Genomic DNA, 22,973 nt, shown 5'->3' on the forward strand with positions numbered 1-22,973 from the left:
ATTATACAACGATATCACAATTAATATCCTTAAATCCCAATGTTTGACACTCTCTGACTTGCTGGTTAGATCACCATCGTATAGTTCTAGGGGCCTCTTTTGTTCGTCCAACCTGGACTGCAATCACAACAGATGCAAGTCTTTCAGGTTGGGGATCTGTCTGGGGATCTCTGACAGCACAAGGGGTTTGGAAATCTCAAGAGGTGAGATTACCAATCAATATTTTTGAACTCCGTACGATTTTCAGGGCTCTTCAGGTTTGGCCTCTGTTGAAGAGAGAGCCATTCATTTGTTTTCAGACCAACAATATCACAACTGTGGCATATGTCAAGCATCAGGGTGGGACTCACAGTCCCAAAGTTATAAAAGAAGTATCTTGGATACTTGCTTGGGCGGAATCCTGCTCCTGTCTAATTTCTGTTCATATCCCAGTTGTAGACAATTGGGAAGCAGATTATCTCAGCCGTCAGACTTTACATCCGGGGGAGTGGTCCCTCCATCCGGATGTGTTTTCTCAGATTGTTCAGATGTGGGGTCTTCCAGAAATAGATCTGATGGCTTCTCATCTAAACAAGAAACTTCCCAGGTACCTATCCAGGTCTAGGGATCCTCAGGCAGAAGCAGTGGATGCGTTGACAGTTCCTTGGTGTTACCAACCTGCTTATATTTTCCCGCCTCTAGTTCCTCTTCCAAGAGTGATCTCCAAAATCATCATGGAATAATCGTTTGTGTTGATGGTATCTTGTTCGAATGTCCAGTTGCCAACCTTGGCCACTTCCATTAAGGCTAGACCTTCTATATCAAGGTCCATTTTTCCATCAGGATCTCAAATCATTAAATTTGAAGGTATGGAAATTGAACACCTAGTGCTTTGTCATAGAGGTTTCTCTGACCCAGTGATTAATACTATGTTACAGGCTCGTAAATCTGTTTCTAGGAAGATTTATTATCGAGTTTGGAAGACATATTTCATGGTGTTCTTCTCATAAATTCTCTTGGCATTATTTTAGAATTCCTAGAATTTTACAGTTTCTTCAGGATGGTTTGGATAACGGTTTGTCTGCAAGTTCCTTGAAGGAACACATCTCTGCTCTTTCTGTTTTATTTCACAGAAAGATTGCTAAGCTTCCTGATATTCACTGTTTTGTACAGGCATTGGTCCGTGTCAAGCCTGTCATTAAATCAATCTCTCCTCCTCTGAGTCTTAATTTGGTTTTGAAGGATTTACAGGCTCCTCCTTTTGAGCCTATGCATTCTTTGGATATTAAATTACTTTCTTGGAAAGTGTTGTTCCTTTTGGCCATCTCTTCTGCTTGAAGAGTTTCTGAGTTATCTGCTCTTTCTTGTGAATCTCCTTTTCTGATTTTTCATCAGGATAAGGCGGTTTTGTGGACTTCATTTAAAATCTTACCTAAGGTTGTGAATTCTAACAACATTAATAGAGAAATGGTTGTCCCTTCTTTGTGTCCTAATCCTAAGAATTCATTGGAGAGATCCTTGCATTCTTTGGATGTGGTAAGAGCTTTCAAATATTATGTCGAAGCTACTAAAGATTTCAGGAATACTTCTAGTCTATTTGTTATCTTTTCTGGTTCTAGGAAAGGTCAGAAGGCTTCTGCCGTTTCCTTGGCATCTTGGTTAAAGCTTTTGATTCATCAAGGTTAATTTGGAGTCGGGTCAAGCCCCGCCTCAGAGAGTTACAGCTCCTTCTACTAGATCAGTCTCTACTTCATGGGCTTTTAAGAATGAAGCTTCAGTTAATCAGATTTGCAAAGCAGCAACTTGGTCTTCTTTGCATACATTTACTAAATTCTACCGTTTTGATGTATTTGCTTCTTCGGAAGCAGTTTTTGGTAGAAAAGTTCTTCAGGCTGCTGTTTCAGTTTGATTCTTCTGCTTATATTTTAAGTTTTTTTCTTTCATTTATGAGGGAAAAAAAATTTTTTTTTGGTTGTGAATTTAATTTTTTCAGCGGAAAATGGCTGTTTTTATTTCATCCCTCCCTCTCTATTGACTCTTGTGTGGAATTCCACATCTTGGATATTGCTATCCCATACGTCACTAGCTCATGGACTCTTGCCAATTACATGAAAGAAAACGTAATTTATGTAAGAACTTACCTGATAAATTAATTTCTTTCATATTGGCAAGAGTCCATGAGGCCCATCCTTTTTTATGGTGGTTATGATTTTTTTGTATAAAGCACAATTATTTCCAAATTACTTTGTTGATGCTTTTTACTCCTTTCTTCATCACCCCACTACTTGGCTATTCATTAAACTGAATTGTGGGTGTGGTGAGGGGTGTATTTATAGGCATTTTGAGGTTTGGGAAACTTTGCCCCTCCTGGTAGGATTGTATATCCCATATGTCACTAGCTCATGGACTCTTGCCAATATGAAAGAAATGAATTTATCAGGTAAGTTCTTACATAAAGTAATTTTTTTCACAGAAAAAATAAATGTATTTACCATGTAATGTTTTTGTTTTAAAGTGGGTTCATTTTTTTAAAAATATTTTTTTATGCCCTTCTTACAGGTAAGAAACCACTTACATAGTTATTAACTTATATAGTTATTCTCAAAGGATAACTTGTCAAATTTAAGAGGTGTTAAGTTAGTTAGCTTGGATTTATGCCTTGCCATTCTAAATCACATTTAGCATCTCATTTTTTAATAATTATTTTTAAGTTGCATACACATAGACTCTCTTGGGAAAAGCTTGATCTGTAAGACACATTCTGTTGTATAATAATGTTAAGAAATAATCTAGTTATAATTATAGCATATTGTGAAATTGCATTCACGCAAATGTGTGTGTTGCATCCTGCAAGCAAGAAACACCAAGTGTTGATTGATGACAAATTTGTTTTTCCCTAGCTGGTCAATGATTGATTGATTCATACAGCTGCTGCAGCTGTTATATAGAGACAAATTTCTCTATAATACCGGTTATTTTATTTATTCTGTTAGTAACTTCTTCTGCTAGTAACAGCAGTTTAGTCAGTATTTGAATTATTTTAGCTAACATACATTTATTTGAGTATGAAAAAAAGGTAAGCAATAGTAATTTAGTAACTGACCCATAAGAATGTTTAGCATTTATTCTTTACAAATCTGTTACCAGAGAAACTGTATGTATGGGATTTAAAAAGGAAGCAGTGATTAAACATAATAAAGAAAACATTGAGCTTACACACATATATTATAATATTGTGTGTATGCAACATACGGTGCATTCAGAAAGTATTCAAACTCCTTTATTTTTTTCATATATATTTTTTTTTTGCCACCTTATGCTAAAATGGTTTAAATTATTATTTTTCCACATCTATCTACACTCTATACCCCATAATGACAAAGCAAAAAACAGATTTTTGATAACTGCACATTTATTAAAAAGAAAAAACTGAAATATCACATTGACACAAGTATTCAGACCCTTATCTCAGTACTTAGTTGAATCACCTTTGGCAGCAATTAAAGCCTCAGGTCTTTTTGGGTATGACGCGACAAGCTTTGCACACCTAGATTTGGGGATTTTTTGCCATTCTTTTCTGCAGATCCTCTCAAGCACTGTCAGGTTATAGATGGGGACCGTTGGTTCACAGCCATTTTCAATTCTTTCCAGAGATGTTCGATAGGGTTCAAGTCTGGGCTGTCGCTGGAAAATTAACCTTCGGCCCAGTCTGAGGTCATGAGCTCTCTGGACAAGATTTTCATTAAGGATAGCTCTGTATTTTAATGCATTAACTGAGTTAACCCTGACCAGTTCCCCAGTCCCTGCCACTGAAGAAAAACAGTGTTTAATCAGACCAAAGAATCTCGTTTCTCACAGTCTGATTACTTTAGGTTTTTTTTTTTGCAAATTCCACGCAGGCTTTTGTGGCACCCTTGCCGCCTCACACAGTGCCCGATGTTAGATGAGTGATTTATGAGGAGAGACTTCTGTCTGGCCACTCTGCCACAAAGCTCTGATTGGCAGAGTGTTGCAGTGATGGTTGTCCTTCTGCAAGTTTATCCCATCTCCACACATGATCTCTGGAGTTCAACCAGAGTGACCATTGGGTTCTTGGTCACCTCTCTTATCAAGGCCCTTCTCCCTCGATTGCTGAGTTTGGTCAAGCGGCCAGCACTAGCAAAAGTCTTTATTGCAATAAAACTTCTTTCATTTAAGAATTATGGAGGCCTCTGAGCTCTTGGGACTCTACCTCGGCACAATCCTGTCTCATAGCTCTGCATGAGGTTCCTTTGACCTCATGGCTTGTTTTTTGCTTAATTTTCATTTTCAGCTGTGAGACCTTATATAGACAGGTGCCTTTCCAAATCATGTCAAATCAATTTAATTTGCCACATATGGGCTCCAATCAAAGTGTAGAAATATCTTAAAGATGATCCAGAGAAATGCATAGCAAAGGGTTCAAATACTTGTGTCAATGTGATATTTCTGTTTTTTCATAATAAGAAATTGCAAAATTATCACATATCTGTTTTTTGGTTTGTCATTATTGGGTATAGAGTGCAGATTAATATAAATTTTAACCATTTCAGCATAAGGCTGCAACATAACAAAATGTTTATTTGTGTGTGTGTGTATATATATATATATATATATATATAAATATATACTGTGTATATATATATATATATATATATATATATATACTGCAATACATACTATGTATATATATATATTATATATATATATATATATATATACTGTAAAACATACACACATATGTATGTGTGTGTGCATATATATATATTGTATATATACACATGCACACATATAATTACATACATACATTGTTTGTTATTTTACACAGTTGAAGAACAAAATTTGATCTCTCTTGATATGACATGCTTGTTACTACAAGGTACAAGCCACCCATTGATCTTTGTCCTTTGTGACCTCTTAAGCAGACTCAACATACAGGCATCTTCTTGCACTTAAGAGGATGTTCCTTGGCTTTGCTTACTAGAATTTTGTGATTATAAATTCCTCTCCCAGGGTAGCCAGTTATCCTCATTGATGCAGCATAATCTTGCAGGAGCAGGTAGAACAGTGTGCAGAGCTCTTAAGCTTCCCCCCTCCTTTTTACGTGGTTACTAGTCCGTGTTTGCATAGATTACTCTATGATTTTTGTATTCTATATATTTTATCAGGCAATTTAAGCTTTTTAGTGCACATACAGGTTTCTGTGGACTTTTGCAATATCTGTATTAATTTATGCTGTAAATTATTTATGTCATAGCTAGAACTATAATGCAAGAGGTTGAGAGTGAAACCACCTCCACTGGAGTGTATTGGCATCATTTTGGAATTTTGTTTTTTATAGTGTTCCTGTGTACTTAGTCACAGCTGTGAGCTGGCAGAGGAGACAGTGTCTTTGTAGACTGTGGTTGTCACAGTCAGCAGCTGGTACCCGTGAAGTAGGTATATAAAGTGGGAAAGCTTGTGGAGTACACCCAAAAGTGGCAACAAAGTTGTGACGTTTGGTGACAAGTGTGAGAGTCAAATGCTATTTCAGCCAAAAGGAAAGGTGTGTCCAGTTATCTTGTAATGTATCTTCTGAGATACATTTTGAGAGTCTGATTGGTTCTTTCAGTTTAACTGTTTGATTGGGGAGGATAAGCTGAAGAGAGTGAAAGTGTGATTCCAAGATTTAAGCTAACTGCTGACCAAAAGTGTGACATAAACTGTGCTGCTCTGTTGGTTGGGATTCCTAAGTTTTTGGAATAAGTTTCCTTGATAAAGATTCCTGCAACTCCAGAATCAAGGAGTGCTGTGTTGTAGATCTCAATGTTTAGTACAAGTTGAAGAGGAAGGAGTTTTTGTTTTATTAAACTAACTCTGCACCTATCAAGAGTGAGACAATCTTGGAGAAGATGACCTTTAATTCCACAATATAGGCACATGCCTAAACTTCTGCATGCTAATTACTGTCTTGGATAGATGTGTAGTGTTTAGCTCCATTGGTTCTTCAGAAGATTGTTGAGTTTCTGTTTGAGACACTGGAGTGAATCTTAGTTATCTAGAGAATCTTCTTGCTCTATCTTTCTCCTGTTTCCGTTCCTTATGTCTTGTATATAGTTTGATAAATAGGTTAGGGTACACTAATTCATCTTGTTTCCCTTTAGTTTGGGAAAGGAGTTTTTGTGAATTATATCTCAAGAGACAGGGAGTCCTGGTATGGCTGTTACAAGTATAGATGACTGAAGCTTAAAATCTTTAAAACATCTTCTACTATGGTGAGAAATTGTGCAGTTTGTAAAGCTAAATGTACTACTAACAGGAAAATTAGGTGTAACGCATGCTCTGCAACAGATATCAATAGCTCTAACTACAATTTAGATTGTAAGCTCTCTAGGGAGCATAATCATGTAGTTCTTCCGTCACAGTCTGCATACCCTGTTTTATCTTCATTTATTGTACATCTGTATAGAGTTGCTGAATCTGTTGGCATGTTGCAAATAAAGAAAATAATAAATAATAATATTAATAATAAGACCTTATGAATAATTTGAAGTTCTTTCCATGTATTGAGGTACATTCAGATTTGTTTTTCATTTAGGGGACATGATTCACTAGTACTTATATCATGCATGTGAAAGATCAACATTTAAATATGTTAATGTATTTTAAGTATTAAATATTTGATTTTAGCTAACTGGAAGTGTGTGCCTCTGTAGGACCTTAAGAACTAATTGCTCACGGGCTGATAAGCAGAGCTCCCACTGTTCCATTGGTCAACAAACATTAAAAAAATGTTTTTGTTTTTTCCCCTCAATACAAGAGCATTGTTTTAGTATAAAAGCTGTAATACATTTTAAAATGCCCTACTTTAAAATTAAGAAATAAAAAAAAAAAATATTTGGTGACTTTTAGAGACAATCCTGAATTTATATCTGGAATCTACTGCTGATTCAACTGAAGGTCTCGTAACTGTGTTTCTAGGAACCATCAACTAAATACAGGTATTAATTCTAGAAAACTGATTTGCCTTGCTATGGTTTGATAAATGTGTGACTTTTCATTGTTGCTTACGTTTTTAAATTGCTCCTTTTAGAGATATGCTGCCTCATACAGATTTAGTAATGAGAAGTAATGACAATGTTGTGTAAAATATATTTTCCTATTTATCAGGCACACCAAGAAAGGAAACTGCTAAAGCCATTGAGAATGTAAATGATAAAATCTGGTAGATTAATAGACTTTTATTTTAGATATTAAACATTACAAAAGCTTTTATTTTCTTTTGGGTTATAAGCAGTGTTTGAAAAATAGCACATAGTTTACTAATAAGGAGAGAGATGTTACTAGTCCAGAGGGAAAATATACTCTTCCTCTCAATGTTAAAGAGAGAAAAAAGCCAAATGTTTTACTCATCTACTAATATTTCTTACTCTACAGGGAAAAGTGGACTAGGGGAAATTTCCAGACCTGGTTATAAGAGTAAATCTAAAACTGGCCTTGGTAATGGGGTAAGTGTTCCATTGTATGTAGGTAGTACCCTGTAGCTCTTAAAAAGCCCACATCTATATTAGGAAAGTCATTTAAGAATAACTGGAAGTAGAGACAATTTTGTAACTAGAATTTACTTTGGATTTTTAGTAGCTCTTTGTGGTTTCTGAGTGCTGAAACTACCAAACAGCTCATCCACTCCCTGGTAATTTCCCAAATTGACTACTGTAATAACTTACTAACTGGCCTCCCTCTCTCCCGCCTCTCTCCCCTCCAATCCGTCCTAAATGCATCTGCCAGGCTAATCCACCTCTCTCGACGCTCTGTTTCTGCTGCGCCTCTCTGTGAGTCCCTTCACTGGCTCCCCACAACAGAGTTAAATTCAAAATTCTCACCCTGACCTACAAAGCCCTCACCAATGCTGCCCCACCCTACCTGTCCTCACTCATCAACAAATATACTCCTGCCCGTCCCCTAAGATCCAACAACGACCTGCTTCTTGCTTCCTCTACCATCACCTCCTCTCATTCTAGACTACAGGACTTCTCTCGTGTGGCGCCAACCCTCTGGAACGCACTTCCTCGAGATGTCAGACTTTCTCCTAACCTGTCCTCCTTTAAACGTTCCCTAAAGACCTTTCTGTTCAGGGAAGCTTATCACCCGACTTATTAACAAACTAACTTCAATTAACTAACAGTTGACCTCTATCTCCTCGCTATCATTCTCACCTCTGCAGTCCCCATCTCCTGTTTCCAGGGCCCTCAATTCCCCCTGTATTTGTCTGTAAAATGTTGTGTCTTATCGTATTGTTTCTCCACTGTACTGTTATCCTTGTACCCATGGGAAGCGCTGCGGAATCTGTCGGCGCTTTATAAATAAAGAATAATAATAATAATAGCTTGTCCCTCACAACCCAAATATAATCTACATTATGGTTTACCCACAAATTACTTCCTATAGCTATACTTTCTTTTTTTTTCTTTTTTTGTTGAAAACTTTTTTATTTATTTCAAAGTTTTACAGTACAATCTTACATTCTTATTACATCCATAAAAGTATCTTTTGTTTTTAAGTCTAACTGATTATTCATATGCACAAGTCAACAATTTCTACAATATAACAGAGAAGTCAAGGTGACTAAAATAAAAATGTCTCTGTATCTTAAGAGTTCTAAAGCAAGTTTTTCTTTCATCATGTGATGAGCTTAATTTGAATATCCTTTTGGTAGAAGGTTGTTTAGTGTTTAGTGAACATCCATCACATCCATTAAGAGACATTCAATGAGAGATTGTTATACAGTTTGTGATTGTGTACCGACTCCCTGTCCTATATTTCTCCTCGTTTCCTCAAAGTACATTTTGTATGGTTCTCAATGTTCTATGAATTGGTCTTGCCTGTCTAAAAGTGTTGCCGTGAGACTACTCATATGGTAATGATACTCTAACTTTCGTAAAATATAGTCATAGGTTGGGGGTTCTGCTCTCCAGTATCTGGCAATGCACAATCTGGTTACAGTACAAACCATTGCAGTTAGTTTATTATGATGCGTAAGAATGTTATCTACTGGAAAATGAAGAAGAGCTTGTTCAGGTGTTAGTGTGATGTCTTCAGCAAATAATTGGCTTAAAGGGACATAAAACAAGTTGGAATAGAGACAAAATAATATAATATGTACTTTAATTACTTTACCTGCAAATTTATACTGCAATTCCGCACCATTGACCCTTTCTTTTTAGTTTCTGAACCGTAAAGCTCTAACTCCCCCCACACAATTCCTTTTATGGCTGTATCTATGTTTATTGTTCTTTTGGTAGAATGCAAAAGTTAATAGGGATTATCTGCTGGAGCATGCCTAGAAGCTGTGAACTGTTGAAATACAATTCCTGTGTCTAAACACGGATAAGAGGGGTGGAGTTAGCTGCTCCAGGCAGCTTAGCTATGTAATGCATTTTGCTTATTTTTGAAAATTATTTTAAAATACTTGCCAGCAATTTTTAATACAAACTATTTTAAATTAATTAGCTCTTTTAGGATATGCACAGATCTCAACCTGTTTTATGGCACTTTAAAAAGGGGAGAAGTCTGATCCCATAAGCCATTGCTATACTTTTTTTTATAGTACAGCCTTGCATGATATATATTCAACAGAACATAGAGCTTTCTGTTTTTTCTTGAGATCATTTAATATTACTTTTTAAATGAGAGATGACAAATCCAATTGTTGAACTTAGTAGCATCATTATGTCCATGTTTTTTTCTTTTTTTCACATGAAATTCAATTGTTTTTTAAGATGTAAAATACACTATTGCTAGAGGAGGGCAAATCCCTAAATTTGGCAAGATGGCACTAATGATTTTCTAATATATTTTCTGCAATAATAACATGTGCATACAATCATATTCAGAACTGGGCGTTTAATCATGTGCATATTGAACAATCAACAGAAATAATACAGAAATCCTGCTTATTGCTACTGCCCAGGAAATTAATTTGGAAAAAAAGACATTTTGCTGTGGTCTATAGGGGATTATGTATAAAAATTTTAATCTTTCTATTTACAATAGCTGGCTACATGCTAAATATTTCTAGCATGCGGGTTATCAATCATATTTCACATTTTAAAAATTTGGACATTTATGGCATTTTACAGTTACTCAGTTACAATATTTAATTTTATTCCTATAATTTCTTTGGTGCTCAGGAAAATATATTTATTTTAATATAAATAATTGTTTCCTATTATGTATTTGTTTCAGTAGAAATTACGTTTAATGAGAATTACTCCCATATGGTAGCCGGAATTATGACAAATCATTGTTTATATTCTAGTCTTCCCTTTTTCTTTCTTAAAATGCTATTTCCTTTCATTTTAATTAAACAATTAAAAAAAAACATGCATTTTTACACAATTATGGCAAATTATGTGATATGGTAATGAAGATTATCTTTACTGAAACATTGTTTTTCTAGATAATAGACCATTTGGTGGAGATTACCAAGTTCTTTACAGACCTTTTATAGTGTCATATATTTATGCCAATATATGTTTATATAAAAAATGTTTCTAATCACAACTGAAATACAGTAAACAATGAAAATCTAATTTGAAAACAAGTAATCTACTGGGTTTTAGCTTTTATCAATTGAATAAGGTTATTTAAATGTGGACTATATTTTGATTTCTTTATGAATTGTAGAACAATTTTTAATGTTAAAATGTATCTATTAACTAAGCCATTAATTCTGCCAATTTGTACATGAACAAAAGCTTATTTGGGGAGTTCTCTTATAGGCGTTCTCTGTTCACATTCTGGTAACTAGCAAAAACATTAGCTAACTGGTTTACTCAAACCCTTAATCCTTATCAATAACATGGTCCACAGTAACTCAAATTACTTGAATCTCTGATATAACCTCTAACAATAACCTAGGGAATGTGTATTCTCTAACTATCCAACTATCAACAACTATAGATGTTTGAAATAAAACAACAGCCTAATGTTACTCGCACAAGGTTGTATCATATAAACACCTGCAAGGGTAATGTAACACTTCATGTTTACCTGAGGATAGATAGCAGAATGTTTTAATTAATAGAGCCATTCATATGAGTCATTGGTAGAATTCCTCAGGGTAATGTGCTTGCCCCCTTTTTTTAACATATAAATAATCAATATTGCTAGTGGGCTTTAAGGCAAGGTGTGCTATTTTGAACATGATAACAAGTTTGTAAGTGCTGACACTCTAGGAGACATAGATCAAATGAGTAGTGTAATTAAAAGACCTGGAGGATTGGACACATGAGTGAGATTTAACTTTAACACCACTACTCACAAAATTGTCATTTAGCATGCAAAACACAAAGGTTAATTATAGAACCAATGGCACTTTATGGACAGTATTGAAAGAGGAATAAGACTTAGGAATTATTATTTTAGATAATTTGACAAGTTAGTTTAGGCACCTAAGGTAACTTGCCAGGGAAAGTTGATTTAAACAGCTAAGTAAAGTTTGTTAAAGAAACGTGTAAGGTGTATAAGTTTCTGCTGCCTACTCACTGCAAAGACTAAAATGTTGCTGAGGTAACCTTGTTCAGAAATAATAATCAACTAGACCAGTGGTTCTCAACCAAAGTGACCTCAAGGCCCGGTAAATTTTAGCTAGACATGTCCAGGGCCCGGTAGTTTTATTTATATATATATATATATATATATATATATATATATATATATATATATATATATACACATATACACATATAAAGTGAGTAGGAGTGGCGGGCTGATCAGCCAGGCAAATAGGACCTGGGTCGAGGTACCAGCAAGTAGGGGGGCACACAAATGGCATCTCCACGGATCCTGGTGCATTCCTTAAGCTAGAGTTTTCAGTTGCCCTATCAGTAACTAAGCAAAAAAAGTGTGGGTTTAGTGGGGGCCCTGGTGGGGGTCTGTTGCTGTGAGGGCCATGGAGTGTGGGGTCTGGCCCTGGAGGTTGGCTGCCCTTTCTCTGGACCTTAATGTTGTGGGTCCTGGCTCTGGAGGTTGATGGGCCTGTTGGGGGCAGGGCAGGGAGGCTACCATGTTCATTTGCATAAAATGTAATACATTTTGGTCAGTGTGGGACAGTGTTCCTGGGGCCTTGATTGGTCTCAGTCTGCCCCTGGTGTGCAGTGGGGTAAGAGTGTGCAGTGGGGGCATGACAGGTTGGGGGCCCACCAGCAGGGCTATCACGGCCCGGTACTGGGCCACGGCCCGGCTGTTGAGAAACCAGGAACTAGAGCAGTGTAATTAGGGACAGGAAGGCAACTGCTGCTTCATTTTTTATATCATTTTACTTTATTTCTGTACCAAAGATAGCAGTCTCCTTCTTTGCATGTGCATCATACTGTGAACAGCTAGTACTATAGTAGCCAGCAATGTCTTGCTGCTGGGTAGGAGCCTCTGGACATGTTCTATAGCTTGCTGGGGAGTGTAGGAAAATAGTGAGGTTTTGGGGAAGATACAGTGGTATCAAACAGCTCATAAAAGGAAACCAAAATATAGTTCACTCTCAACAGATTTAGCTACAAAATTATTATTAATTATATAGGGCAAATTGCTCTTTAAGCCATTTTTTTTTTTCAAATATAGCACTTTGTTTCCTGACTACGGTGTCCACTTAAGGGTAAAATAGTTTTTGTGACTTTAACTACAGCTGTCATTAAGTTGATTAAAACTGACGTGCTATTGTTAGCATGGGTATGGATAATTAATATTCGGTATATGACAAGGTATTTGAATGGAAAAGGTTTTATGACAGATTAGGGGAAAGTCGGACACATATAAACACATATATACACATGTATACACATACAGTTGTATGCAAAAGTTTAGGCACCCCTGACAATTTCCATGATTTTTATTTATAAATAATATGGTGTTTGGATCAGCAATTTCATTTTGATCTATTAAATGTAATGCTCGTGGGATATTCCACTATCAGACCGAACTTGGCCAGTAGTCTTGTTATCCTGGTGTCAAGCCGGAATGATAGGGAAAATCCCAGAGCAGAGAACGTTCGCAAGATGAGGTAAGTGGTACTCACTATAGGCAGGATAGTCTTTGGCGGCAAGAGGCAGGGAATCAGCGGTTAGGTAGTTCAACGGTAGACCACTTGAAGGACTGAAGACAACAGGATAGCCTTTGATGGCAACAGGATGTTCAGCAACAGTATAGCAATCCAGTATTTTAGGGGTTAAGCAAGCAGAGAAGTCAGACAGGCAGATTTCATTAACAGTGAGGCAAGCCAGTACTTTAGGGGTTACGCAAGCAGAGTAGTCAGACAGGCAGAGTTCGTTAACGATATAGCAATCCAGAATTCAGTAATATATCACACCCAGAAGCACACAAAGTAACACCTATACTTAGGCAGAGAATGTAAGTAACTAAGGTACTTACATAGGTGTAGATTCATGCCAAGGAGAGGACCAGCCTGCTTCAGAAAGAGAAGCGTGCAGCGATGACGTCAGTGCCGCACGCAACAGGAGGTGACACAGCCCCTGACAACGAGCAGGGTAGCAGATTCCACACCCCTAGCAACAGCTAGAGCCACACGGCATGACATAGCCCCTCTCTCAAGGGTTCTCTCCGAACCAGATTTGGCTTCAAAGGATGAGCAGTATGGAATTTGGAGACCAAAGATGGAGCATGCACATCACGGGCTGGAACCCTGGAGCGATCCGCCACAGAATAACCCTTCCAATGTACAAGATATTGCTGTTGTCTGTGCCTTTATCTGGAGTCCAGGATCTTAGCAACTTCATATTCAGGGTCGCCATGGACCAGGAGCGGAGGAGGAGGAGCACTGAGTTGAGTATATCTATTCTTGATGTAAGGCTTGAGTAGTGAGATGTGGAAGACTGGGTGTATGCACAGGGTTTTGAGCAAGGCCACCTTGTAGGCAACATGAGACATTCTTTTCAGGACTTTGTAAGGACCAATAAACCTAGACCCTAATTTGTGAGAGGGTTGACGTAGACGAATATGTAGAGTAGAGACCCAAACACGGTAACCCACCGGGATGGCACGAACAGAAGCTCTATGATGATCAGCAAACTTCTTGTATCTAGAAACAGCTAAATGTAGTTGAGAGCGAATACGTTGCCAATGAGTGGTGAGATCAGTAACATGTCGGTCTACAGCAGGAACCCCAGTGGACTGAGCAAAAAGCAGGAAGACACGAGGTTGATATCCTGCTGTGGCTTGAAATGGAGAACATTGTAGAGACGAGTGCCAATGAGTGTTTCTTGCCAGCTCAGCTAGGGGTAACAACTCAGACTAGTTGGTATGGAGAGAGTAGGCCTTGAGATCCTGGTTTACTCTCTCAGTTAGTCCATTGGTCTGGGGGTGGTAGCCAGAAGACAAACAGTAGTTCCGATCAACTTACAAAAGGTTCTCCAAAAGGTAGAGATGAATTGTGGACCTCTGTCGGAAACATTATTGGCAGGAATGCCATGAAGTCGTACCAAATGCAAGAGAAAAATACATGAGAATTCTTGGGCAGAAGGAAGTTTTGTACAAAATGAGCCAGTCTGGAAAACCGATCTACCACAACAACAACCCAGATAACTGAATGTTGGTCAGAAGGAGGGAGGTCCACAATGGAGTCCATTTTTATGTGTGTCCATGGTTGTCTGGGAATGGACAATGGTTGGAGCAAGCCAGGAGGCAAGGATCGGGGAGTTTTGTTGGCAGCACAAGTTGTACAGGCTTTCACATAATCCTGAGCATCAGACTTCATAGTAGGCCACCATACATGTTGGGAAAGACGCTTAAAAGTCCTTGTCAAACCAGGATGTCCTGATAGTTTATCATGAGCCCAGGATAGAACAGGAGTGCGTAGGTTCAGAGGTACAAAAAAGATGTCAGAGGCCACTGGGGTTTTAGGAGGTTTACTAGACTGGGTACGTTGCTGTCTTTGAAGAAGGATGGTATTCAGTTGAGCAACCACACAGGAGGGAGGTATGATTTGTTCAATAGGAGCTTCAGAGGAATTACTTGAGTAAGGAAACTGACGGAAAGGGCATCAGCCTTCTTGTTTTTGGTCTCAGGAATATAAGAGACCACAAAGTTAAAATGGGAAAAGAACAAGGCCAGCTGGCCTGTCGAGGATTGAATCGATGAGCAGTCTCTAGGTAAGTCAGATTCTTGTGGTTGGTGAGAATCTGAATGGGATTGGCGGTGCCCTCTAACCAATGACGCCTTTCAGTCAAGGCCAACTTAATGGCTAAGAGTTCATGATTACCCACGTCGTAATTCCTCTCAGCAGGAGTAAAGCGTTTAGAGAAAAAGGCTACAGAGTACAACTTGGAGGTTAAAGGATCCCTTTAACTTAGAACTGCTCCAGTCCCTATCTCAAAAGCATCAACCTCTAAAGTGAACTGTAGGCCAGGATCAGGATGGTGGAGCACAGGAGCAGAACAGAATGCCTTTTTCCGAAGAGAGAAGGCATCAATGGCTTCAGGAGGCCAATGTTTACAGTCTTTGTTCTGTTTTGTCAATTCAGTGAGTGGACGACTATTTGAGAAAAGTTCTTTATAAACTTGCGGTAATAATTGGAGAACCCCAAGAATCTCTGTAAGTCCTTTAATGAAGTAGGTTGAGGCCATTCTAAAACTGCAGTGAGTTTAGCAGGATCCATGGCAAAACCTTCCTTTGAGATGACATAACCAAGGAGATGGATCTGAACTTGGTCAAACTCACATTTTTCTAGTTTGGCTACCAATAAATTGCCTCTGAGATGTTGAAGTACCTGTCTCACATGTTTATGATTCTCCTCCAGAGTGGAAGAGAAAATAAGGATGTCATCCAGGTAGACGATGACAGTGCGATTGAGGAGGTCACGAAAGACGTTGACAATGCCTGGAAGACTGCAGGGGCATTACACAGCCCAAAGGGCATCATGAGGTATTCATAATGCCCTGATCTTGTGTTGAAGGCTGTCTTCCATCCGTGGCCTGGGAAGATATGAATCAGATTGTATGCCCCACGTAAGTCCAGCTTGTTGAAGAAGCGAGCATTCTGGAGTGAGTTATACAGTTCAGTGATCAAATGAATGGGATATTGATTCCTGATAGTTATATTGTTCAAGGCCCCATACAGGGTCTGAGCCCACCATCCTTCTTACTGATGAAAAAGAAGCCTGCCCCAGCAGGAGAGGAGGAAGGGCGGATAAAACCTTTTGCAAGGTTCTCTTGGATGTACTCCTCCATGGACTTGGTTTCAGCTTTGGAGAGTGGGTAAGTCCTCCCTTTAGGAAGTGGGGCTCCGGGAAAGAGGTCAATTTTGCAGTCATAAGGACGGTGGGGTGGCAGCATGTCGGCTACTTTCTTCTCAAACACATCTGCGAAGTCCGCATATACTGAGGGAAGGTTTGAAGGAGTGTGAAGACTGGCTATGAGGACGCGTAGCAGAGGAGTGACTTTGGCAAGGCAGGAGTGGAAACAGGAGGTTCCCCAGGAGGCCAGTTGTCCTTCAGCCCAGTCAAACTGTGTATTGTGTATACAAAGCCAAGGAAGACCGAGGATGACAGGCTGTGCTGGGGAATGAATTGCCTTGAACTGCAGCTGTTCGGTATGAAGGACTCCCACAGTCAGGGTCAGGGGTGGAGACTCAAAATGGATCAACCCTGAACCAAGGGGGGTGCCATCCAGAGTAGTTTTTTTGAGACAATGTCTTTTCTGCAGAAAATGCTACCCAGCTTGAATCATAAAACGGTGATCCAGAAAGTTTCCAGCTGCCCTGGAATCAATGAAGGCTTGAGTGTGAACAGAGTTCTGAAGGAAGGTAAGGGTAACAGGTACCAGAATCCGAGAGGAGTGAGGGGATTTAGTAGTGATCATGCTTAGAGGTACCCCAGAGTCATCCTCTAAGCATTGGCTTTTCCCGGGAGAATGTCACAATTCCGTAGTTGATGGGAGAGCCACAATAAAAACATAGTCTCAATCTCCTTCTTCTCTGTCTTTCAGACTCTGTGGGATTTAAGGAGGAAAGATCTATGGGTTCCTTTACTGGGGTAACTGGAGATTTTGAAGAGGACACCAGATGAATAGAAGGACGGGAGGGAAGGATTCTCCGAGTTCTTTCTCTCTCGGCTTGTCTCTCCTGGAAGCGAGAGTCTAGACTGTTCCAAAGTGTTATAAAGTCATCCAAGGAAGAAGGAACATCACGATAAGTGAGTTCCTCTTTGATGCGTTCATGCAGACCCCTCCTAAAGGCTGCCTTGAGAGCACTGCCATCCCAAGTGGTCTCAAGTGCCAGGGTGCGAAATTCAATGGCAAATTGTGCCACAGTCCTATTGCACTGGCAGAGAAAACTCTGCAGTAGAAGTATGGCCAGAAGTCCCAAACACAGAAGATAATGCAGAAATGAAAGTATCAGCATCGTTCAGGAGTGGAGCGTTCTGTTCCAAAAGGGGAGAGACCCAGACTAGGGCCTTATCTTTCAGTAAGGAAATGATAAAGGCGACCCTTGACTGGTGAGACTGAAAGGTGTGAGGATCATTGCAGAAGTGCAGCCTGCACTGGTTAAGAAACCCCTTGCAATCAGTAGTACCTTCATATTTGTCAGGCAATGGTATCCGGGGTATACTTCTAGAAGCAGGGGAAGGAGCCGCAGTACTAGGAGCAGAGACTGGCAGTACAACAACAGGAACGGTATTCCTCGCTGCAACTAGTGATGAGAGTTGAGCGGTTATAGCCTCTAGTTTGGAATCCACACTCTGCAACTGTACGGTATGGGTTCCCAACATCTGTCCTTGAAGATAAACTGCTCTTGCTACCTCGTCTGGCTCCATGGCCCAAGTATAATGTAATTCTCATGGGATATTCCACTATCAGACTGAACTTGGCCAGTAGTCTTGTTATCCCGGTGTCAAGCCAGAATGATAGGGAATATCCCAGACCAGAGAAAGTTTGCAAGATGAGGAAAACAGTACTCTTTGGTGGCAACAGGCAGGGAATCAGCGGTTAGGTAGTTCAAGGGTAGACCACTTGAAGGACTGAAGACAACAGGATAGCCTTTGGCGGAAACAGGTAGAGAAACCAGTGATAAGGCAGTTCAAGGGTAAACCACTTGAAGGACTGAAGACAACAAGATAGCCCTTGACGGTAACAGGTAGAGAAACCAACTGGTAAGGTAGTTCAAAGGTAAACCACTAGAATGGGCAGGCAGGTAGGGCTTTGCAACAGTAAGTCAGTCCAAGGGTTCAAGGGATAAACAGGTAGAGTGGTCAGACAGGCAATGTTCAGCAACAGTATAACAATACAGTATTTTAGGGGTTAAGCATGCAGAGTAGTCAGACAGGCAGAGTTCATTAACATTGAGTCAAGTCAGTACTTTAGGGGTTAAACAAGCAGAGTAGTCAGACAGGCAGAAATCGTTAACAATATAGCAATCCAGAATTCAGTAATATATCACACCCAGGAGCACACAAAGTAACACCTATACTTGGGTAGAGAATATAAGTAACTAAGGTACTTAAAGAGGTGTAGATTTGCGCCAATGAGAGGACTGGCCAGCGTCAGCGCTGCATGCCACAGGAGCCGAGACAACGAGCAGGGTAGCAGACGCCGCGCCCCTAGCAACAGCTAGAGCAGTGTGGCGTGACATCAAATAACTGAAGGACACAGTAATATTTCAGTAGTGAAATTAGGGTAATTGGATTAACAGAAAATGTGAAATATGCATCAACATTAAATTAGACAGGTGTATAAATGTGGGCACCCCAACAGAAATATTGCATCAATATTTAGTGAGCCTCCTTTAGCAGAAATAACAGCCTCTAGATCAGGGCTTTCCAAACTTGGTCCTTCAGAGGTTTTGGAACTACATTTCCCATGATCCTCAGCCAGCATTTTATCTAGCTGAGCATCATGGGAAATGTAGTTACAAAACCTCTGGAGAGGGGGGGGCGGAGCCCGGAGCCGAGGCAGCAGGACGTGTATTGCAAAGGCTCCTGACAATATTTCATTTTATTCTATATTTATTAGTGCTTTTTTGCAGAATAATACTGGGACTTCTAGGGGATTGCATTCTGTAACGACATACTACAGAGAACTCCAGTTGTTAACCTATTTAAAAGAGTTTAGCTCATCTATCTACGTTCACTGTCCTATTGCCAGCATGGGAGACAGCATCTGCAGCGAGATACAGGCCTTGTTTGCAGAGTATGAACGACTAATACTTGACAAATTTGACTGTCTCATAGCGAGGGTGGAGGCAGAATGCTTAAGCAACAGGCGACTCGAGCTTGGTAAGATAGAAGAGACGGCTTCCAGTAAGCAGCTTGGCGCTGTGCAGCCTTTTATAAGAGCCATCCCTCCTGCATCTGCCCAATCTAGGAGAGAGCGCACACAAGATATCATTGACGGAGATAGTTCCGGAAGCACCAGTGGTTTGACCGCTGTGCCGGATCGCTACTTGCAGCTACCTAAGAAGCATGCCTGTGGGTACAGTGAGGCCCTTGCCAACGGTCGTGAGTCTGAGGGAACTATGGATGACCGCTCCTGGAGGGCTCTGCTGTCCACTACTGCTGGCGGAGATGTGTGTAGGAGTGCGGCGGACTACCGCAAGCATAACATTACCGGTATGCGTAAGATGCTATCAAGCTACTACCACTATGGTGATTTGGAGTGTGTCATACATTGGGACCTGAGGATGTCTTGTTTAAAAGTTTTCCCCCTGAGCGTAACTTTGCAGACAATGCTCCCACTCCGCGAGGGTACTTGGCATCATGACACCCATGCAAGGGCTGGAGTTGGGTGACTTTTTCATGAACTGAGAGAGGTGCAGGGGATCAAGCCCAGTAGGACACACTAACTCTAACGTATGCCCTGTATTGAATCTAAAATAGTGACGCTTGCAGAAAAATAACTATAGGTGAAATTGCAGACTCTGCACTCATGCTCAAAAAACACCTAAAAATATATGGCTTTCTTTCTGTAGCTTATTTACGTTTTCACTATTTATGGTCCTAAAATAGATTGTAGTTGGTTGTGCTCTAATTCCTGCTTGTGTGTGGGGAGTCTGTACCTATGAAACCAAGTGTTCTGATGTTAAGCAGACCCCTATAAATGCCGTAGCCACAACCCAACACTTCACTATCTATAATGTTTCAAGTACTATTACTATTAGAGCTTAGTTGTTGTTTTAGAGAATGTTTTTGATCTACACAGTATATAATTATCAAAATAGCTAGTCCAGAGTTTATATCCATCATATAGTCGTTCCTGCTGCCTCTGATATATTTCCAAATAATGTGTTCCCCGTCACTAACGCACCCTACCACGTATATAGCCTTGACAACATACTAGTTCATAATATTGGGAGATGCCTGTTTTACTGACACCTATACCAAGGGGTCCCCCTATGTGGGTAATATGTTTTTTGTTAATCTGAGGATTTTTATTCTTGTGAAAAGCGCTGTCTAAAACTGTATAGATTTTACACCTATAATTTTTGCCATGTATGTGTTTATCTTATTTGCAACCCTGAAATACAGGGAGTGCAGAATTATTAGGGAAGTTGTATTTTTGAGGATTAATTTTATTATTGAACAACAACCATGTTCTCAATGAACCCAAAAAACTCATTAATATCAAAGCTGAATAGTTTTGGAAGTAGTTTTTAGTTTGTTTTTAGTTATAGCTATTTTAGGGGGATATCTGTGTGTGCAGGTGACTATTACTGTGCATAATTATTAGGCAACTTAACAAAAAACAAATATATACCCATTTCAATTATTTATTTTTACCAGTGAAACCAATATAACATCTCAACATTCACAAATATACATTTCTGACATTCAAAAACAAAACAAAAACAAATCAGTGACCAATATAGCCACCTTTCTTTGCAAGGACACTCAAAAGCCTGCCATCCATGGATTCTGTCAGTGTTTTGATCTGTTCACCATCAACATTGCGTGAAGCAGCAACCACAGCCTCCCAGACACTGTTCAGAGAGGTGTACTGTTTTCCCTCCTTGTAAATCTCACATTTGATGATGGACCACAGGTTCTCAATGGGGTTCAGATCAGGTGAACAAGGAGGCCATGTCATTAGATTTTCTTCTTTTATACCCTTTCTTGCCAGCCACGCTGTGGAGTACTTGGATGCGTGTGATGGAGCATTGTCCTGCATGAAAATCATGTTTTTCTTGAAGGATGCAGACTTCTTCCTGTACCACTGCTTGAAGAAGGTGTCTTCCAGAAACTGGCAGTAGGACTGGGAGTGGAGCTTGACTCCATCCTCAACCCGAAAAGGCCCCACAAGCTCATCTTTGATGATACCAGCCCAAACCAGTACTCCACCTCCACCTTGCTGGCGTCTGAGTTGGACTGGAGCTCTCTGCCCTTTACCAATCCAGCCACGGGCCCATCCATCTGGCCCATCAAGACTCACTATCATTTCATCAGTCCATAAAACCTTAGAAAAATCAGTCTTGAGATATTTCTTGGCCCAGTCTTGATGTTTCAGCTTGTGTGTCTTGTTCAGTGGTGGTCGTCTTTCAGCCTTTCTTACCTTGGCCATGTCTCTGAGTATTGCACACCTTGTGCTTTTGGGCACTCCAGTGATGTTGCAGCTCTGAAATATGGCCAAACTGGTGGCAAGTGGCATCTTGGCAGCTGCATGCTTGACTTTTCTCAGTTCATGGGCAGTTATTTTGCGCCTTGGTTTTTCCACACGCTTCTTGCGACCCTGTTGACTATTTTGAATGAAACGCTTGATTGTTCGATGATCACGCTTCAGAAGCTTTGCAATTTTAAGAGTTCTGCATCCCTCTGCAAGATATCTCACTATTTTTTACTTTTCTGAGCCTGTCAAGTCCTTCTTTTGACCCATTTTGCCAAAGGAAAGGAAGTTGCCTAATAATTATGCACACCTGATATAGGGTGTTGATGTCATTAGACCACACCCCTTCTCATTACAGAGATGCACATCACCTAATATGCTTAATTGGTAGTAGGCTTTCGAGCCTATACAGCTTGGAGTAAGACAACATGCATAAAGAGGATGATGTGGTCAAAATACTCATTTGCCTAATAATTCTGCACTCCCTGTAGATATATCACCTAATATGTCTGTGTTCATGACGTCAATGGTAAGATCTGCCTGTTTTCCTAATATCGATATTAGCAGAGATGGGAATCATTTCCATTAGCATGGCCTCCGCCGCCTGCCCCCCCACCCTCTTCATTACTTGTGTGAGGTTGGGGATATGTACCATCCGCTCTGGTTGGATTTGGCAGAGTTTCGTAGTCTCTGCCCTGCTCGAGGAGCCTCTGGTTAAAGCTTTCCCCTCACCCAGGTAAAAAGGCTCTTCGGGTCATATTATGACGAAATATGCTTTGTTTTCATACGTGTTTTTTTTTTGCTATTTACAGCAAGCGTGTTCTTATAGCTCCACTGTGATCTCCATAATGTTCTTATTCTCATTTTCATCTAACAGTTTTTTTTTCTTTCTTTCTTGTGTGTTTTATTTCACTATAGAAAATGTTACTTGTTATTAACCATCTATACATGTGAGAATATCTAGAATTTGTTTTATTGCAATACTTTTATCAAAGCTGTTAGCTACCGCTGGCTATGATTATAGAAGGTATACTTTCTTTCGCATAGAGAGTGTGATCCCACTAGAGGATCGGATTGTCATTGAGGACGCATAGAGACTTTAATATAAAATGAGGAGCAATAGGTTAATAAGAAAGTATTGTACTGATATTCACTGTATTGTAAATTTGTAAGATACTTTCGGTATGCCTGAATACCGTGTTTGCTACCTCAATAAAAAGTAATTTTCAAAAAAAAAACAACCCAAAAAAAAACAACCTCTGGAGAGCCAAGTTTGGAATCCCCGACTCTAGATGCTTCCTATAGCCTGTAATGAGTGTCTGGATTCTGGATGAAGGAATTTTGGACCATTCCTCCTTGCAAAACATCTCCAGTTCAGTTAGGTTTGATGGTTGCCTA

This window comes from Bombina bombina, chromosome 4 (assembly GCF_027579735.1).
Source record: "Bombina bombina isolate aBomBom1 chromosome 4, aBomBom1.pri, whole genome shotgun sequence".
Classification (NCBI taxonomy): domain Eukaryota; kingdom Metazoa; phylum Chordata; class Amphibia; order Anura; family Bombinatoridae; genus Bombina; species Bombina bombina.